The 21,729-nt window shown below is 42.8% G+C and overlaps 1 protein-coding gene across 3 annotated transcripts in view; it reads right to left on the reverse strand.

Moving 5' to 3' along the window:
- ncoa3 (nuclear receptor coactivator 3) overlaps nt 1-16,632 on the reverse strand; it is a 132,477-nt gene extending 115,845 nt beyond the window's left edge. For 2 of the 3 annotated variants that reach the window (XM_084317346.1, XM_084317344.1), the window contains exon 1: nt 16,542-16,632. The gene's annotated coding sequence lies outside the window, so the exon portion shown is untranslated. The remainder of the gene's footprint in view (nt 1-16,541) is intronic. The other variant, XM_084317345.1, reaches the window with a different exon arrangement.
- Between the last annotated feature and the right edge of the window lie 5,097 nt (nt 16,633-21,729).

The raw sequence follows: 21,729 nt of genomic DNA on the forward strand, positions 1-21,729 counted from the left end.
GACGGTAAGCTAATTTCCTAAAATGTTCCTTTAAGAGTGTGTTGGTACTATAGTACAGCATTGGTTCTCTCTTTTTCATGTCAAGGACCCCCAAATTGACACATAATAGGTCAGAGACCCCGGTTTGATTTGTCTCAGGGATCCCTGTCTGAGAAGATCATTGTTTTTTATTGTGATTTAGTCCAGGATTCCATATAGTGTCTGTAGGTGAGGAGATGGCAGAGGAAAGAGTGAGAGCTGGGATCAGAATAGTCATTCTTGTATATTATCTCATTGGGCTAAACTTCTAGTTAATAAAGTATTAGTGAAATTAAACTATAGTCATTTAGCCGGGGACCCCTGGAAACCCCTCAAGGACCCCTGGGAGTCCCCGGAACCCACTTTGAGAACCACTGTTGCATTATGTTTTATCCTGTTAATTACATGCGTATTACACCATAGGCCTAAGTCGACTTACACCAACACCCTCAAATGTGTCCAACCTATCAATAAACCAAATTGACCCATCTCAAATCCCAACCTCTTGATCCTCCAATCACAACTAGTTAATAATAATAACAAATTGTATTTATAGAGAACACTTTAAAATACAATGTAATCTCAAGGTGTTTTATCGTGGCATACTGAACAAAAAATATACATATAATAAAACATTAAAAAAGCAGATAAATTACATAAGTAAAAGACAAAGAGAAAAGCACTAGAGAAAAGCACTGTGGAAGAGACGAGTCTTCAGTTTTGTACTTTTAAGGGTACCGACCGAATTAGGATGGATCGCTACAGAGTACTGATTCACGCTAGATCAATCAGTACCTTTACATGTTTAGTATAAGAGTGTAATATACTACAAGAGGGAGCCTTTTCCACAAATATACTGTCCCATCTCTTGGGTCTTTGGAAAGACCAGACTAGGTCAGAGGAGTTTGATCATATTTACTGAGGATGACCAGATAATGTTGACATTTAAATATTTAAAAACACAATACATGATCATGCCATTTATTTTGTGTGGTGTGTTACAACAATAAATAACAATGTTGAAATTGAGAAGTTTGGACTTATTTATTACATAATTAAGTACCGAAAAAAGGTACCAGGGGGTACAGATACCAAATTCCAGGAACTGGTACTCAACCCTAAGACTGAGGCCCTGATTGTTTCTGGGAGCAGATTGAAGTTGTGATTGGAGGTTCAGGAAAAGAGGGCAGGTTTGAGATGAGTCAATTCAGGAGATATTTTGCAACGAGTGGGGTTTTTACACCAATGTACAGTAAGGCCAGAGAAGTGAAGAAAGCAGAGCTTTGGTCCGTTAGGATTAGGGCTGTAAAAATTGGCCAAAAATGACATTAGAATATTCCTTCTAAAAAATAGGTTCGAACTAGGGATGCCCCGATCACGTTTTTTTAGCCATATCAGCCGATACACTGCCGATTCCGATCGTTTTGGTTTTGTTATAGCAACTGGCAGTATTATACTGTAGGTCTAAGACAGGCATTCTCAAAGTCCGGACTAAATGATCTAATCTTAGAAATTAAGTAAAGTGAATAGTACTGGGTGTTAACCGTTTCCCGGCCAATCGAATCCAACGGTTGAGGACCAACCATGGACATGTCCGTGGCAAGGTTGTTTTGGCTTTTATTCCATTGTAATAACCTACTCGATGTCACCGAGCAGCACTGCAGAAGTACCCTACTCTTTGAATTCGAAAAAGTGCATTACCGGCCAGATCCTCTTAGGGGCGCTATCTCGATAATGCAGTGTTCCCTGTGGCAGAAGTGGTCTTTTTCTGGACCTCCAATGTAGTTTTCTGCTAACATGAAGCGATGCCTATAGCCTGTAGCTTGGAATACGTTTTGGGACACGGATTTCAGTGTGCAGTAAAGGAATATATCATCAGCCAATGGACATATCGATCTACCAGATGGCGATCGATAACTGGGAAATCCTTTGGGGGATCCAACCGGCCCACGGTAAGATCTTTTTCACGTAAATTACATGCTGATCAGACCTTGTTACGATAGCCATCCAACCGATCAGCGTATGTGGCTACTGAGGCTAACGCGGTTATTGGTAATAATCAGAAACGACGTCCCCCCCCCCCCCCTTTCATGCATTCATGGTGGACCATCATACTGATCATATGCAGTTTGAGTTTTAACTGTAGCTTCTGTATAGCCGAGATGCCATTGGATTTAACGTTAGTAGCTTAGCGGCCTGTATCTCGCCTTCCAGGAAATATCCCAGCTGAAATCCCTTATAACGCTTATACTCAAGATGCTATAAAATGAGAAAGTATTGATGAAAAAATTATTTCTTTAAGCCATTTTGAAGGGATGGTTTATGGTATCAATTGACAATGAGAATGGACAGATAGCAATACTATAAAGTATAGATTTAGCTCTACAAACAGCCCCACGGACTATGCAAGTCTGTTTAGAAATGCTGGCCGTCTAGAGTGATTTTAGACGGATCCAAATGGCCATGAATGTGTTAAGCATAATAACAGCATCTAAGTTATTCTAAATTGGTCTATTTACTTCTGACCATTATAGTCCAAGTATTTTCCTATGAACTGAAACTCATAAGATCACAGTAGCTAGGTAGCTAACGTTAGCCAACGGAAGAACGATAGCTAGTTAGCCAACGCTAGCCAACAGCTGCAAAAACGAATGCCAATGATGCTATCAGACGTTGATATTATGAGCCATCAGTAGCTAGCCAGCTAGATAACGTTAGACAACGCCTCATGTATTAAACTAAAGTGAATAGTTTACTGGGCCATTTTGTTTAATGCTTCAGTGATGTCGAAAGAGGAGCACTCGACTCTTCCCATCTTCGGAGCGAATGAGAGGATAAGACGGGTCTGTGAGGGGGAGGGGAGGGGCAATGCGTGCACTCAGCACTGCAGCAGCTGTAGGAGAGAAGGCAGCAAGATTCCAACTCCGCTGAGAAATGGATCATGTTTTTCGCGCGCATCATCGATTGGTTTTCGTAATCGGCGACTAGAAAGCATTATCGGAATTCCCCAATGTCATATTTATACTGAATATCGGCCGATATCGATCGCTGGCCGATTGATCGGGGCATCCCTAGTTTGAACCATTCGAATATCTATTGTTGCGCATTATGTCCACAAGAGGGCAAACCAATACAATGGGAGACATAACTAGTAGGCTATAGGTAATTTATTTAAACAAAATAAATATCAACATACCTACACCAGCATACAAATAGAATAATGTATCTCAATCTCTCAGAAGGGTCCGTCTCTCGGAGCAAGATCAAATTAATGAAAGTTCACGGTATAAAAAAACCAGACATTTATACAAAGCAGCACGCCTCCGAAAAAGGTATTTGATAAATATCAAATAATATATTTTCCTTGACATGAAATAGTAATGAAACTATTGGGGATCCGTAAGATGCTTCGGTCAATTCATTATTCAATATCTGTTCAGTAAGCCTACATACTTGTTTCACGTTTTGTTTAAATAGAATTATGGCACACAATTCCTAGAAATGTGACTAAACAAAGTCGTTTTGCCCTGAGGAATGATTTACAATAAAGTGCTATAAAAACGCAAAAGTTAGGGTGCTTAAATTCCTGACGCTATAACTCTCAAAAGGCTAGCGTTAGCACTAGTGTTGCAACGTAGCTGACTTAACGCTAACTGGTTCAGCATAAATCCAAAGTATTTCCAAACGGGGCTTTTCAGATTGCTCAGATTGCAAATCACTCTCTCCGGAGCCGATCTGAACTCTCTGCCATCATCACAAATTGGAAGAGACAGCAACGACAACAACTATTAGCTAATTCCGTTATAGCCGTTTCCTGGTTTATTCCGGACATGATGTCACACGAATGCCAGGCTGCTCAGCCAATAGACGATTTGTTTTATTAGTGTGAACGAATACTTTTATCCAGTACACGTAAAGGGCACAGTGATATCCCATGAATATTAGGGGTGTAACTGTACACAAAAACCACGGGTCGGTACGTACCTAGGTTTTGAAGTCACGGTTTGGTACAGGTTCTCAGTACAGTGGGGAAACGTTTGGCTTTCCATGTTCCACCCAGGGGTGATGTAGTGTGCAGTAACTGTTAAGTAGGGCTGTCAACAAATATTCTATTCAAATTAATTGTAATTTTTTTTAAATGAGATTGTGAAAAAAAAACAGGTGGCTGCATGACGGATAGGAGGCACAAGACATCATTGAGCTGAAGAATGTGCAACGGTGGCAGTAGTAACAAATTAACAACAACAACCACCGAAGACAGTGATTTGCACTCTTGAGCATCTCAAGCCCCGGTTGGAAATACTTTGGATTTTGATTAACTTGTGGAACCTCGAGACAGTTTTATGCAAGCTATGTAAACTACAGCTGGCCTACCTTTTTTTCTTTTTATGCTAACGCTATTTTGGGAGTTCTAGCATCAAGAATGTAAGTAGCCTACTTTTCTGTTTTAACACTTTATCCCTCAGGGTAAAACGTTATTGAATATGCGTTGCCGTGTATGAATGTTCGTTCTATATGCCGACAGCCCCTTCTCAATCTAGAACCAATTCCACCTGATGCAGTGTGTGTGTTCGCCACACTATGAGGCTATGCTAAATTACAGGTCATCTCTGTGTTGTGCGTGGGCTGAACGAACAACATCCGGCCCTTTTGCGCAAATTATAATTTGGGAAGGAGTGAACTTGGGAGTTTTGAATTAAATTCTGCATGCAAAAAAGGGTTCTGCATGTGTGGTTCTGCTTTAACATACCGGTGCATTCGTTCGGTACACCCCTAATGAATATATATATAGCGGTCACGTCTCTTCTGTCCGCCATGCAGCGCGTTCAGACACACATGAGAAGTACATTTTTACTATCGAATGCATGTATTTTTTTAACAATTCGATTATTAAATTTGAATATAGAATATTCGTTGACCGCCCTAGTTAGGATACTGCTCGCCGAATAGGGATTCTGCTGTTCTTATGTCATTTTAGCTCGCAAAGCCACACCAAATAATGTTGTTCCACCGTGACGACACTAACGAGAACACTGATGAGCCGAGTGGAAAAGAGGCAGTCGCTTGCCAACAGCGGTGCCACCGACCGTGCAGCGTTTCAGATGGGGGTCGACGACATTTGCGCGTCGGCTGGTAACCGAACCGGTAACTCCGCCGTCATCGTCACGCTCAGGGGAAATACGGCAACATGCAGTCAGTTCTGCTTTTCTGGGGACAAGGACAGACATCGGAGGAACAACCCTTTGATGGGGTGTTGCCTTAACGATGGGTCATATAAACAAGAGTGACATCGCAGACAAAAGGTAATGGAAAAAGGAAAATTTTCCAGTTTATCCGGCAGAAAAAGAAAAAAAAACTCAGTCCAATTAAGAAGTGAAAGTGTTGAGGGGGGGGGGTGAGGGGGGATTGCACTAAATTAGCTTCGGCGTCCCTCACCGTGTTGTAATAAAGCTAGGGGTCCACTCGCCACTCTGCCCAGAATGGCGGGGGCCTCTCACGTCGGAGTGGAATTCTGTGTCATTCAAGACTCTGCTTTCCTCCGAGCGGAGGGGCGGCGGGACGGAGGGCGGTGAGGCAGAGGGGCAAACGTAGGGCAGGAAAGGGGGCTGGCAGGAGGGGGGGGGGGGGGGGGGGGGCAGAATGAAAGCAAAGTGGCCGTGCAGCAGTTGAGAAGTTCAGCCAGAAATGACACACTTTTTTTTCTTTTTTCTCCCTCCTCTTTCTCTCTACCTCTCCCTCATTTTCAGCTTCTCTCTCTCTCTCCCTCTCTCTCTGCGCCGTTTGACTGACAGAGAGAGCATCTGGTAACATTTATCGCACAAACCAAACCCCCCCCCCCCCACACACACACACACTTTATAAAAGGGGGCCAAAAGAAAACACAAACAAGGTTTTCTCTAACACTTTACAATGGTAACAAAACCGGGGATGGGTGAGCTACCCTCCCCTCAGCTTGTTCAGGTGAACCAGTTTTTATGAGCATTCTTCAGCTGAGAGAGAGAAAGTTTAAAGGGGGGAGGGTGAAGTTAAAGAGGGAAGGGCAAAAGGGGAGGGGGGGGGGGGGGGCAAAGCTCTCCACCCCACCTCCCCCCTTCCCTAATAAACCCTTCCCTTTTCGTCCAATCAGCAGCAACTATAGACGAGTGAGCCGTTCCAAAAGCCTTGCCTGGTTATAAACTGGAATTGGGTGCAATGATTGCTTCAGGATGCCCCGTTTGGCTTTGAGAAGTGTGCACGGCTCACATATGGCTCGCCCTAGCCCGGCGTTTGGGGTATTAGCTCAGAGTTGAAGGAGAGGAGAGCCGAGGGCGAATGAATGAGATGCGACTTCAAGTAGAGCCAGATTGTTAACGGCACGGGCCGACTTGGGAGCTGGCAAGGTGGCTGGCTGGTGGGCTCTCTGTGTGTGTGTGTGTGTGTGCGTGCGTGCGTGTAGAGAATAGCAATCTTCATGTACTCGCGTTCGCTCTGCGGATGTAGTTGGGAGTTTTTCATCGGCGGAAAGAAGACTCACTTGTTTGAGAAGCGTTTCCAAGGATGTGGTCGGAACGACGTGCCAAAAATAGCAGGAAATAATGGGGGGTAACTATAAGGAAATAAGGGATCTCCTGTAGAAATTAAGTCTCCGTTAAGAAGCTCAATCCCGTTCTCTTTTCTCTGCCTGGTTCTTTACCTTAGGGCTATAGGCGGCAGGCGTAAACCTTTGTGTTGTGTACTTAACAAGCACAGACACCTTGACCTTCACCGAGCCAATGACCTTAAGGTCAGGGGACGTTTTGCACAACGGTTTTGCACTAGGGTTGGGTACCGAACTCTGTACTTTTAAGGGTAGTACAGACCAAGGGCGGCTAGGTGGTGTAGTGGTCTAAGGCACTCGCCACCAGTGTGGAGACGCTAGGATTCGCGTGTTCGAATCCAGCTCTCCACATTGTTTTTCAGTTTGGCTGGTCGTCCGCAGTAATACACATTGGCCGTATTACGGGGAGGGAAAAACTGAAGGGTGGGGATCGAACGTTGTGAACAAGCGACTCCTACAAGTCGGTTGGTGCGCCTGCGCAGTAGAATCAGGAAGTGTCGGGGGCAGCGTGAGCCTCCCACGCGTTACTCCTCGACACTGAGAGACCGAGCTGCGCAGGTGAAAAGATGCGACTGCTGTTACCTCAAGTACCGGAGGGGACTTGTGCTATGTATGACTTAGTCCTCACTGCAGCCGGCTTGTGGGAGGCAAGAAACAGCGTTCGTGACAGGGGAGGGTTGAATTGGATGATACGAAATTGGGATGGGAGAAAATATAGAAAATGGGAGAAAAAGTGGATCAAAAAAAAAAAGGGTAGTACAGACCGAATTACATCGGTACTACCAGGTACCGATTCACACTAGATCAAATCGGTACCAGATTTCGGTACCTTTACATGTTTAGTATAATATTACTAGACAAGAGGGAGCCTTTTCCACAAATCTATATATTACTGTCCAGTCTCTTGGGTCTTTGGAAAGACCAGACGAGGTCAGAGGAGTTTGATCAATAATGTTGATATTTTTACAAACATAATACATGATCATGCGATTTATTTTGTGTGGTGTGTTACAACAATAAATGACAAAATGTTCTAAATAAATAACAATGTTGAAATAGTTTTTTCTTGTTATTACAGAGTTATGTACGGAAAAATTATAACATTGGGTACCGATACTGAATTCCAGGAACTGGTAGTGGTACCGGTTCAAATGTGTACGGTACCCTACCCTATGTTGCACAGCATAACATTTATTAAACGGGACCATGAAAGGGAGAACAAGGAAACAGGAGCAGAGGTGGGAACCCTTCATGCCAAGTAAAATCACTGTACAGGAATTTGCTATGTTGACATTGGTGTAGAGACACACAACAGCTTACAAATATTCACAGTACTAACACTCATGGTACGGTGAAAAGTTCCAAGACATACAGCAGACGGTAGTATGGCTAAAGAAATTCTTAGTAGACTAATACGCTGGCAAAGTTTGGATGTAGGCACATCTGCACGTCTTTCCGTGTGTCCTAGGTAGTCCTGCGTTCAACACACCTCTTCTTTGGCATCGCTATATGGCCTGCCCTGCTCTCTAGTTATCGGTATCAGCCGTCAAGAATCCTGACCGCTAACTTTTGACTTTCCAAAGTAATGGTCGTCTTACTTTCTTTCTTTTCCACAAACTGCAAAACTCATCCTGTTTCCGACTGCCATGTAAGCGATCATAACTGCATTATCGAGCTGTTATTGATGCCGTTTGATCACCAATACAATTATTTAGCTAAAGTGCAAGCTAATGTGGGGCTCCTTCGAAAGCACTAGCCTCAATGCTAATGTGGGGCTCCTTTGATAGTGCTAGCCTCAATGCTAATGAGCGGGTGCCGGGAATTAATTTGCGGCATGACACCACCACATCACCATGGTAACAAGACACCACCACATCACTATGGTAACGGCATGAGAGACAAGACATCACCACTGCAAGTCAAAATGACTTAGGCCATGTCCAGACGAAAACGATTTTGATCTTTTTTGTTTTCATTTAAAAAAAGGTTTCCGTAAAAACGAAATTGTCTCGAGAAATAAGTGCGTGCCACAAATTTACAAAATAAATGTCTTTCCTGTTTTAGACGTCGCTCTTTTATTTTGAAATAAATACCGGAAGTGTTATCGTTGTTTGTTGTTGTGTCGTCCAGTTCTGTGCTTTTGAGCTAACGTAACATTAGTTTCCAAAGGAGAGGAGAGAGAGAGACTGCGCAGCTCAAACTAAAGTAATTGATTGATGTTTAACTTGTCCCTGTGTCCAGTCCTTTCGACTAGCAAACAGTCTGTATTTAACGTTACCTCAGGATACCACTGTCTATTGTATTTAGTTGGTTAGCTAATGTTGATAGCATTGAATAGCATCAAGGCTAGCTGGCTGGCTACAGCTCAACACCAGCCATGGGAATACTATTTACTAAATTATGGAGGCTTTTTAATCGTCAAGGTAAGAGAGGATTTGTCATGATCAATGCGTATGTTATGGAAAAATATGTGCTTGGCTACTACTTGGGTTTTCAGAAAAAGGCCAGCTATGTGACGCTAATCTCGCTAGTATCGTGTATTTCATCACAGTAGCCTCCCGGTGTTTAATAAACACTTCTAGCCAGGACATAAGACATATATGTATCATGTTTATTTTTTGTTGGCTGGGTTTGCGCATGCGGATTAAGGGAGATGTCAATCTGTTGTCGACGGTGGTAGTACATGTACAGGCGCAGTACATTTAGCTGTAAAAGCCTGATCAAGCTCAATAGCTTCTGTAACACAAACGCAACTACTATGTACGATGCCATTGTTGTTGTGGTGTTGGCTGAGTTTGCACATGTGGGTTAAGGGAGAGGTGGGCTATCGCGTCATCGGTTCAGGAAAAGACATGTATCGATTGTAAAGACGGCGACGCAAGGGGAGCGTCTTCAGAATTTCCCACTCTGTGACCCGGTTTCAGAAAATAGCGTCTTTAGGCTCCCAGAATGCAGTTCCGTGGGGATGAAAGGTGCATACGATCAAATACTTTGACTGATACGACCGAAATCGGTTTTGTCTGGATGTGGCCTTAATTTGACAAACATCATGTTCACTATTAAAGGGGAACTCTTATAAATTGCCTTTTCCAGTGTTTAGCATTGTTTTCTAGCAATGTGGGGTTGTATCAACACTGTATATGTCGCAAATTCTATTTTTTGCGCATTCCTCTAGTTCAGATGAGACAAGGTCCTCCCCCACTGAACCAAGCCATTCTGATTTGACTGGTTCGCTGACGTGAATTAGGCACTGATCTGTAGGGCTGACCTTCGAATTTTTTTTTGGAATTCGAAGCTTCGGGGCCGAGATTCGATTTTAATTCGAAGCTTCGAAATTTAAAAAATAAATTAAAAAAAATATTAAATTTTTTTAAAACTTGGTTAACAATTTTTTTTGGGGGGGGGGGACTTGTACAGCACTTTGTAAGTGCTGTAAAGTTTAAACCTTTTTAAATCTTAGACAAACTAAACACTTTGCTTTCATGAAATATTGTAAGCCGTCATTTGAGGCTTTATAAAAGCAGCACAATGAACACATGCGCCGAGTCCGATCTTAAGGCGAGACACTACAGGTGAATAGGGTAAAAAATTGAACTAATAGATATCACAATGACACTTCACTAGTTGATTACTTATATTAAGACAAGACTTTTTTGTATTACAAGTTTTCTGAAATTGTGTTTAAATATGCAAATGAGGCACGATCTACTTAAATATGCACTAATTTGCATATAATTCCAGGACAGAAATCTGAACATTGGATAAAGCCATTTTTAAAATTATAGTTTCATTTTGTTGACATATTAGAGCCAAAGGTTATTTATGACTCCATAAATCAGAAAATACTCCATTCAGTCCATTTTTATGGTAAAATTCCATATTTTGCCATGTTTTTAGGAATAAAATGTGATATAAATCAGGGTATGAATGCGATATCAACAAACCCTTCTGTAAATACCTTCAGAACATAGATATGAATAGAACTGGAAGGTTTGGTGTATGCGATTGCTACTGAAGTGGAGATTTCTGGCTCAGAGTATGAGGAAAAACTCTTAAAACTCATTTTTGGGAAAACGCCTTCAAAGTTCTGTATTGTAAAATGCCATACTTTCTTTTTTTAAACAGATATTTACAAACACAATACCTAATCAAACCATTAGTAATAGACAACCTAAACACATGCCTGATAACTGAATAATAATAATGATGTTATTGAACTGAACAGAACTACAAACAGTGTAGTACCCCCTAATAGGCAAAACATATTTGAATAGATATCACTATGAAACTTTCCCAGTTTGTTATGTACATATAAACTAAGAAAAAATATATTGCAAGTTCTGAATTTTATGTGTATATATGCAAATGAGGCACTTCCCAATTAAATATGTGCACATTTATGGATGCAATAAGGCAAAATGAAGTAAAATAAACAACTGCAGTGTCTCGCCTTAAATAACAAACAGCATTGCTTGTTGTAGTTAACAAAGAGAGGCAGATTTTGAAAGAAAAAAAAGTTTTAAATAATTTTTTTTTATATATATAAATCGGATTTTATTTTCATATTCGAATCCCATGCCCATCGAACGAAGCTTCGAAGCTTCGAAGTATTTAAGACAGCCCTACTGATCTGCATATCTCAGCCCCTGGTTGTAGCCACCGCCGACAATCAACAATTCGCTCAACAACGGAGCTAGTGGAAATAATGCGTTTCCCTGTCACCGACACTTCCTCAAACAGGTCGATGTGACACGAGTGCTGATAGAGAGAGCGAGAGAGAGAACGAGACAGCTCTCATACTGTGCAACTCGAGTAATCTCTGAGCATTTACACACACTCCCGACTGCGTGTGTGGGGAAACACGCGAGCATCTCTCCGTCTCTCTATCTGTCTCTCCGTCTCTCTATCTGTCTCTCTCTCTATCAGCACTCATGTCACGTCAACCTGTTGCAAAATATCATAGCGCACGCGCACACTCCCACTCGTATTCCGATCCGTGCAATAATATTCACAGGGTATATATTGTCCTTAGAAACAAGATACCAATGCATTGTCCCGTGGGATTATGCCCCCCCCCCCCCCCCCCCCCCCTGCGGTGAAATTAATTAGTCTCCCTCTCTATCAGTCTGCCAGTGCAGAATGTGGGTGACCGTCATACAGCGCATTGCGAGTATGGGCGGAGCCCAGCCAAAAACAGCTTGGAATCTTGAAGGGTAGAAAATGCTGCTCTACAGAACTTGATTAGAAATACAAAACAATGAATAAAAAAAATAAAAAACGTACAGATGTGTTCCATAGACTCACAGGAAGTGGAAAATTGCCCAAATAGTGAAAGAAATAGTAAGATAGTTCCCCTTTAAGTAAAAACTAAACCATATGTTAACATGGTGTGTGGGGGTTCCCAGTGCCCATCCCTAATTTCAGGTCATATCGCTCTACTTTGTCAACTAATCAGACTAGTTGATTTATGCTAAGAAAAAAATCTGTCAAATTGTGTTTCCAACATGCAATCATGCAGAAGAACTTCTGCTATAGTGTTGCCCAGATGTGCCATTTGTTTCAGGGGGGGCTGTTCAATTGTAAGTAGCCTGCCTCCCCACTCTCACGGTACCTCTTGATTATAATAACATCGGCATGTCTGAAAAGATTTACCCGTTTCCTACCTGCCTTTGGAATAATGGTATCGGAATCTAATATCTGAATTTAAAAAAAAATGCAAAAAAGGGCCATCAGAGGGGAAGCCACACTAGTCCACGCCTCCCCCCTCTCTTCTGTGGCCCAGCAGAAAAGGTACAAAGACCAAGGAATGACATTTCAATTAGGGAAACAATCAGGCTTTCCTTTCAGCCCAGTGTGTCATCAAGAGCCTCCTGTAGCTGCTCCTGTAGCCGCTAATTATCTGCTATTAATCTGACATTAAACACAAACATCCCACGACTGTCAACAGTCAACTCTAAACTAAACTTCTCTCTTACTTCTCACCTCACTCCCTCTTGCGCTCCTCCTCTCACTCAGACGCACAACACAGAGACTCTGACGCCACACTGAAAGAATGCCATCTATTCAAACATCAACAGGGCAAAAATGCCGCTTGACAAAGACAGAGTGGAGACAGTTATCAAAAAGTACGTCTGCACCAGGCGAGATGTGGTGAGGTGTTGTCCACGTGTTTTCTCTCGGCTATTCGGTCATTATGGCTTGATTATCCAGAAGGGGGTAAAGTTAGGCCCACCTTCAGGATGTCATTCCTAGATCGCTGAAATCGTTTTTTGTATTGTTGTTGTTCTTAACCACTGGTTAGCCTTTTTGTAGTGTGAAACATGAATGAATTATGAGGTCCTCGTACAGTCTAGTTTACTTAAGAGATAGAGAGTTTCTATATCTTTTTAGCTCCATAACAAGGAAATTCAGACCGTTGCCAATTGCCACACCATTCAGACCTTTGCCTGTCGTGTTGGGTTCAGAGGTGGAAGCTATGGACAGGCGAAATGACGCTCTGCAACACTGTGGCTTCAACAGACAAGTCCACATTACAGGAAGCCATATACCGTGTTTAAACAAACATCATTGGGGGGAGGGGGGGCGGCCATATCGCCGGTGATACTATTCCAATGACAAAAATACCAATCAATCGCTTAATTTTGACCTCCTGGAATCTGCCACGCAGAAGGAACCCTCCCCGGCCTCCCATGAGAAAAAGTTATAAGTTAATGAGTTATTGAGAGCGTAGGAGCTGGGGACAAAGAGAGAAGGCGACGCATCCCAGTCACCTCTTCAGCCCATCTGCAGTCAAAGAATCCCCCCAAAGATTGATTCATTGTTAACACAGGCTGACACCCTGTGTGAGGGAGAGAAAGAAAGAAAGGGGGAGATAAAGGAACAGAGAAAGGGGGATGGGGGGGGGGAGCGCAGCAGAGGTTCATTGGCTAGGTTCCCACAGTGGTCAGTCTTCCACCTATTCTAACATATACACAAGTTTGAGTAATGGCATTCAATCAGATTCCAAGAAGGCCTACGGAAAAATGAGCTTATGAGAGGAGCGAGGGGACCAGCGGTAGCGTTGGCCATTCACACTGGTTCATCTCCGACCACGTGTACCACAAAGAGACATTTGCCACAACAACACCACCCAGGCTTGCAAACAACTATTAGGCTAGTTCTTAATTCACCTGCCGGGCTAAATAACGTTTTTAAAGCATAAGATTAGATTAGATTAAATTAATACAGCCCAAGTACAGTACAAAGGAAAGAAGTTTGGCATCCAACCAGAGTGCAAACGTAGCAGTAAAGTGCAACAGCAATATACAATGTACAGGTGATTATACTGGGTACAAAATATACAAATTAAATTAGTACTACCGAGTGTAGTGCTAATCAGACGTATACATGTACAGATGTATATGTACTGGCCAGCAGCTAATAACTAGTAAGAGTAGGTAATGGACGTCATTTAAATTGTTTCCCCTGATCATCAACAAAGCCTATGAAGAGACCAAAATGGTGCATTATTTCTTCTACAATACGGTCCATCCAGCCAACAACAGATTATAGCTCATATCCAGAAGTCATAGAACTCCATTGTCGTCCACTGTTTTCCTGGAACTACTTTATGAAGCGACACTGATCGCCTCGAGTGTCTCTGAACCACAACTACTTCAGAGGCAATCGCTGTCGCTTCATAAAGTGGTTCTAACTAAGTAAAACTATGGTGGCCTGTGTTCCATGATCGCAATGATACTTAGTAGAAGAATTGCCATGCATTGCTACTGACGTCTGTGATGGATCACTTACATTAATTTCCATTGAGAAATGGCCAAAAGTGCAAAATGTACAAAAACAGAGTGGGGGGGGGGGGCTGGGTGGCGCAGCAGACATTGCGCTCGTCACCAACACAAGAGACACCGGGTTTAACCCCGGCTGTCGGCGTTGCCTCCGGCTTGGGCCAGCCGTCATATCTAACTCAATTGGCAGAATTAGCGGGTGGAAGTCGATGGGTGGTAATCTGGGCGTTGTGGACAGCGACTCCTACAGGTCGGTTGGGGGACGCCTGCACAGCAGACACAGGAAATGGAAATGGTAGTGTGAGCCTCCCACACGTTACACTTCGCCAATGAGAGTCCGCGCTGTCAGGTGAAAAGATGCGACAGGCTGCCTCCTCGTGTACCGGAGGGGACACGTGATGCAAGGCTTCTATCCTCCCTACAACCGGCCAGTGGGGGGCATATGCGAGCAACGTTCAAGACAGGGGAGGGAAGAATTGGCACAATGGAATTGGGATGGGAGAAAAATAGAAAAAAAGTGGACCAAAAAAAACAGAGCAAGGGATGGAGAATAAGAAGGGCTCGGGTTTCTATCCATGACGGTCGTGAGACTCTCTGTGGCAGCTTTCACTTAACAAGACTTCCAAACCATTGTTTAATTCAAACCCAAAGTCCTGTCAGAACACAGTCAGCCAGAGTGATCCACTACAAAGCTTTGTGACATTACAAGGAGAGTTCAAGAGTTGGTGTTATATAATTCAAATGTGAAGCCATCACATGTGATCAACAAGCATAGAATGTGAAATTATAAGATAACTTCTGATTAAATCAAATGATTGGGGGGGGGGGGGGGGGTTACTGTCAAAAACAAAACAAAATCACATCCCTGACCAACAAGGCCAAATTCTAACTGTCTCTACTGACAAACATTATTCCCATAACGCTTGAGTCGTTCTTTCAGAGATTGTCACATGGCAAAAAAGGGTGATAATATGTTGTACACACACACATGCCTGCAAGTATCGGCAGGGATGCCCCCGGGCACAGACAGCGACACCTCACCAGCTCAACCACTTGAATCGGAGTGACTCAACGTCTGTGTTGTGTGCTGCTGCCCATACGTGAGCAAGCTCCCAAAGAATGTCCCCTTACTGCTTCACAGACAAACCCAATGCTCAGCATGTACGTTGTTGCACATGCCGCCTGGCTAGGAGTGTGTGAAATCTGCCTGAAACCTATGCAGCAGTGTGCCCTCTTTATCTCTCTCACACATAGAGATAATAATGGGCATACTGAGAGGCATACTGCTGCCGGGATGGCCGTGGGTCATGCCCCGTCTAGGTAACCCTGCGGTCCGCGACAACAGATCATCACAAATCCTACTACAGCGGGGCTATAAATAACAGATGCGTATTCTCCGACAGCAGCGAGGTTGTTCAGCTGTCCAGTTCACGCCGTCCTCGTTATCGGTGGCAACTAGTCGGCCGTACCGTATGATTATTACACCAGCAATAAACACATTAACCGTGTACATGTCCCCACGGGGGGGTGGGGGGGGGGATAGTACCGTGCTCTGCGCTGCCGGACACCTCGGGAGCTGCCGCTGTGCCGCTCGGTGGTTGTGTGCAGCCCGCAGTAACACACAGACGGGTCGGTTGATAAAATAGGCGATCCGCGAGGAAAGTAAGCAACGCAATAACTGGGAGATATCAATCGGACTGGAAAGTAGTCGCGAGTTTGAAAAGTTACGATGTTAATAATACGTAATATCGCCTACAAAGAGGAGGAGTACTCAGCTCCGGCGACGGGAGAGACCGTCCCTGCTGCTGCTAGCGGCAGCCCGCACGGACAGACAGTAACATCTCTCACTGCGTGAACTTTGTTAAGAATAGTGGGGGAAACATCAACACAGTCGAGGCGAATATATATCTAGTGACTTGTAAATCGAACGTGATTAACCAGAAGTAGGTAGAGTAAACATAAGAAAGCGCATCGCAAACATTCCACAACAAACAGGCTGGTAGGAGGCTGGTTGTACCGCTGGTGGTAGAAGCCTCGGCAAAAAGGAACAACACAAGCAACCTGAACTCACACAGGACATTTACACGTTAAACAAACGATCGCACTAGTGTTCCCCCCAAAAAAACGGCACAAGCTCAACGTGATCCACTATCATTCAAACTCACCGACTCCAATGCATTCATTGAGTACACCGATTTCTTTTTCGCCTCTATAAACTCTCCGCCATCTTCAGCAGCACTGTGTGTTTGTTTAAATGGGAAACACTCCCAAAGCGCAAGAAGCCAGCTTGTAGCAGAGCGATGTGCCTTCTGGGTAATGTATTTCTACTCCTCGTTGATCCTTGTGAAACGAATGACACGTTTTTACAACCGGACTACACGCACACACATATCCATTGGTGATATGAGCAGCAGCCAAAGATATTATTAGGGGCGAGAAATCAAAAGCATGGATTTATTTATAGCGTACCAGTAGCCCTATACAAATGGCCTACCATAGTTCTAAAGTGCATTGTGCACACTATGAATTGATAATGGGGGACCCTGGTGTAAACAAGACAAACGTCTTTCTCTGGTCTGCATCCCTTTAACAATTGTGTGTATTGAGCCATACTGTATTGTACCCATTCTGCAATCTAATAAAGTTTTCATTCATTCATACTTTCTATATAATCAGCTGGAAGGCTAAATGCACAATTTGTGTTTCACTGTGTAAGTGACACATCTTGCATGGAAATTAAATTAGAGATTGTTTAGGCTTAATTCATTTTCTCCGTGAAACATGAAGGCTTCAGGAATGCGGGCCTAGTTCAGGCTGTGCAATCGGACTTGCAAGTTGCATAATTAGAGTTGCGCTTTATGCATTATTAAGCACTGAAGTTTTCATTGATGCTAGAGAAATGCCAAAAAGTTGATCCCATTTCATAGGATCTAGTCTGTAAGTGTAATAGGCTCCGGAAGTATAAATGGGCATGACACAAAACACGAATGACCAATCATGTATTACTCTACCGCTGCACAGAGAACCACATTCAGTCACAGAAGAACACTCTATCAAACGTGCTTGCTATCGACTCACATGCAAAATAATCCACATTTGGGTGAAATCTTGCAATAACTAAAACTAAGAAGAACTGGGAAGGTCTGTGTGCTCTGGTTAACCAATTGGAGACCGTGGGGGCAGGCCCGTGGCCTCAGCCTGAGCCTCTGTAGAGAAGCCCATGGAAGATGGAAGAAGCTGTCTCCATGGTGATCTCTCAGGCACACTAGTGTAGAATTTCAACTGCTGGGGAGGGAGTCATGGCCAGAGATGGAGGGAGGGAGGGAGGGAGGAGGAGAGGGGGATGGGGGAGAGAGAGAGAGAGAGAGAGAGGGTTTGTGAGCCTGGAGAGAAGGTGCTGTGTGTAAAATACTGGGTAATTAGCTCCTTACTTGCTCTTTCCTGTCGGGGCATATTCTCTCTATCCAACAATCAACAAAGAATCTCCGAAGTGGAAAAATGAATAGGAGGGGAATGGAAAAGATTACACAGCCGCCGAGGTAGAAAAGTTCAAACTTATATAAGTTTGACTTTAAACCACTTGAAAGAGTCGTCTTCAAAGGAGTCATGTTGAGAACGCGTGGCCAGTGAAGTTCATTACCCTCGCAGTGTCATTTTCATGCAAGCGATTGTGATGTTATACCAGTATGCGCTATACGCCTATGCGCGCAGATGAATCACTCTCTGCTACAGATCTCATAATTAAGACTTACACGGGTCACTTGAGACAGACATGATGGAGTGACCGTAGATCAATGGAGCCTGTTTAAGCATGGATGGCGTTAACAAACAAAACAAAAAAAGGTTAACTTAATTGCACGGTGTCTTCGTCAACGAAATTGCATCGACCATAAAGGCTTGTGCGTTCGTGTTGTGTGTGATATATTGTATTTGTTTGTGTGCGTGTATGTGGTGGGTGTGCGCCTGTGAGTGAGAGAGCCTCAATTACATTCCACAGAGACCTAAGGGGGCCCATGGCCCTCTGTTTGTGCCCCTTCCCCCACAACACAGCGAAAACTGACCTCCCCCCTCTGTCAGTGAGTATGTGAGACGCTGTTTTCTCCCTACCCCCTCCCTCTCTGCCTCTCCACTTTGAAAGGATAGGAGATAACAGTTTGAAAGGACAGGGCAGGAGATAGCCCCATAATCATTAATGCATTCAGATTGCTTTACCTGCAAACAACCAATGGTATGCCTTTTCTTAGCTTCAAATGCATTCCCCTCCCCCACCTCTTCTCTGCAGCAATCAGATCCAAGGAGCCGTGGAGGTAACCCCAAGAGAACCATGAATATCCAACATGGCCACCTTTAGCTAAGACATTAATGTTGACAAAACACATTGAACAACTAACTTCGTGGTTATGGGGTCTTCACTCGTCTCTGAGAGGCGTCTGTGAAAATCACCCAGGTATTACAGAAAGTACAACAGTATTTAGATGTACAGGTTAAAGTTAATTAGCTATGTCATTTTCCAGGTTTGTAGTTGCCTAGCTGGGACACTGGGCCCTTTGCCAGACAGTGTAGAAATCTAAATCATTAGATACACACTAAAAAATTATATTCAGATTTGACTTTTTTATTGTTGAGTACAGTAGTTGCTTATTGTTTTATTGTTGAGTGGAGGTTGCTGGGTGAATTGTTAGCTGGTTAATTCGTTTCTACAATAATAAACAAGTTCCCTACATTATCTTGCCTGCATTCTGTACAGATCTAATAGCTAAGAGACACAACCGTCCTAGAGAAATCTAAGCCGCTACTGGAATAGATTCATGCAAAGGTATGTAATTTTTACACCAACATAATAAATGTTTTAATACAATACATATATATATATATTTAATGCACATTGCAGTAACGTCGTGAAAGAATGTGAATGATGGGTGGTAATAATAGACCATTATTACGAATGAAAGACGAACCATGAAAATGTTGAGAAACAAATTAATAATGTCACACTGGGCATTGGGGTAAAACATACCAAATAGCTGCTTTTGTATTTAAAGTTGTGTGAAATAAGACAAGACAATTATTTTGAGACAAAATCCTAGTTACGAGGCATATTGATAGCAACGCATCTTGACTGTGTAACCTGAGACCGTGTTTTACTTCATGAATTTGGCCCCTTGGCTCACTGCCTATGATAACGTGTTTGGTGTCAAAACCTTTTGTTTTTATACCGTCCAAAAAAAGACGACGAAAAAAACAAACTAGATATGTTGGGTAAACCACGTAGACCTATTCCTCATCCAGGTGCTACTGTGCACGCTGTGGAAATAATAAAACTCAAAGGCACAGCGGCCGCATTTAATTCTCGCTCTTTTATTTGCATTACAGCTTTGAGTCACATCCTGTCAATTCTAAACTCACCGTCAGAAAACAAGGAAGAAACCAATCAATATACAGTTATCTTCAAAATGACTATTTCATCTGTCCGACATGGCAGACAAAGGGGGAATTAACTTGTTAAGGGGTTTTGGACGAGAGAACCTTGCCTTTTCAGGTGGCTGTGTAAAGCCCATTATTACCAGACACCTTTTGTTGAGTAGGTTGCCGCCAAGAAGCACAGCAGCAAGAGGACGCCATCTAGTGACGTAGTGCACAGGGCGGGAGACACCTGTTCTGGTCCTGCTCAGTCTGGGGAGAAACACAGACAGTACACATCTAGTGACGTAGTGCACAGGGCGGGAGACACCTGTTCTGGTATTCTGAAATATTCAATATTCTGAAAGATATTCCTTTATTGATCCCAATGGGGACATTCGGGCGTCAGTAGCATGGGGGAGGGGAGGTACAGGTATGGGCATGGTAATAGTAGAATACACAAATATAGGCAATACAACTATAGTAAATATAAAAATAAGCAGCGTGTGAACAATATAATTAACTCTGAATATGAGAAAGTAAACCCTGTAATCAAAGGTGCAGATGAGGGTCTGTATGCCCTATCAGTTATATGGTCAATAACACGAATCTGAATATATATTATGATGAGTAAGTAAAGTATATACAGTATACACAGGTACAGTATACATAAGGTACCCTAACTGGCATGCTATACGTTATACTTTGTAGTAAGAGCTCATTTCAGAGCTAAGACTTAAGCTGTGCTACAGTCCAGCAGCTGGTGTCCCCTGTACCAATGAGGATTAATCTTTATTACATGCTCTGTGCAAGTGTCATCAACTCTACAGTACAAATAAATTACGGTTGGTTAGTGTTTTTAGATTGAGACATTGTACCACAAGAGGGCGCTATTGTCCTCTGATTAGGGAAGCCTATTACAGACCACACAAGCATAATGGCAAAGTGTAACTGATAACAAATAAGAAATTTTTTATTTCAATAGCATTATAATCTCTCGAGGAATGCCCACGACATAATATTTAGATAATATATATTCGTGGTTGGGCCTGTCGTTAGTGATTGCTATTTTGTTATATAGGCCTAGTTGTACTTGTAGCCTAATCAATCAATATTATTTCCCATACATATCTATCTATCTAATATTCAGTGTGTGAAAAAAGGTATCAGTCAGCCTAATAATACTATGTATTTAACAAAGTGCTTCATCATAAAAACAAATAGGCTAACAGACTTAAAATATGACAAAAGACAGCAGTAAAACAATGAAAAATATGAAAAACATGACCGGTAAAAGAATTTGACTACTAAAACACTTGTAAAGGCATGTCTCTCTAAGAGAATACTTAGAGGAGAGATAAGATAAGATATTCCTTTATTGATCCCCTTGGGGAAATGCAGGCACCATAGCAGCATGGGGGAGGGGAGGTACAGGTAGCAGGGTAATAGTAGAAAGACATAAATATATGCAATACAATTATAGTACAGTAGAAAAGTAAAAAAAAAAAAAAAAAAAAAAAAAAAAGCAGTGTAAACAATATCATTAACTCTGAATATAAGAATATGAGCCAAGTAAACAGTGTAATCAAAGGTGCAGATGAGTTATATTATAAATTACAATAAATATGGTCAATAAAACTTAGAATCTAAATATATACTAGCGAGTAAGTAAAGTATACAGTATACACAGGTGCAGTTTACATAAGGTAGGTACCCTAACTGGCATGATATACGTCATACGCTATACGTTGTAGTCCGTGAAGTGTAGGTGGTAAGAGTCAGACACACTTAGTGAGCAGACATTCCTAGTAGTTCTCGGGTTCTGCTGCCGCTAGTAGATTGTAAAGATGATACTGGTTGGACTCCTCGGGCAGGTAAACGCCTGGGATCACCCCCCCCCCCCCCCATCTTCAGCTGGGCTTTGGAACAGCCAATATCCAAATACCCTTATCG

Source organism: Notolepis coatsorum (assembly GCF_963971535.1).
Source record: "Notolepis coatsorum genome assembly, chromosome: 6".
Lineage (NCBI taxonomy): Eukaryota > Metazoa > Chordata > Actinopteri > Aulopiformes > Paralepididae > Notolepis > Notolepis coatsorum.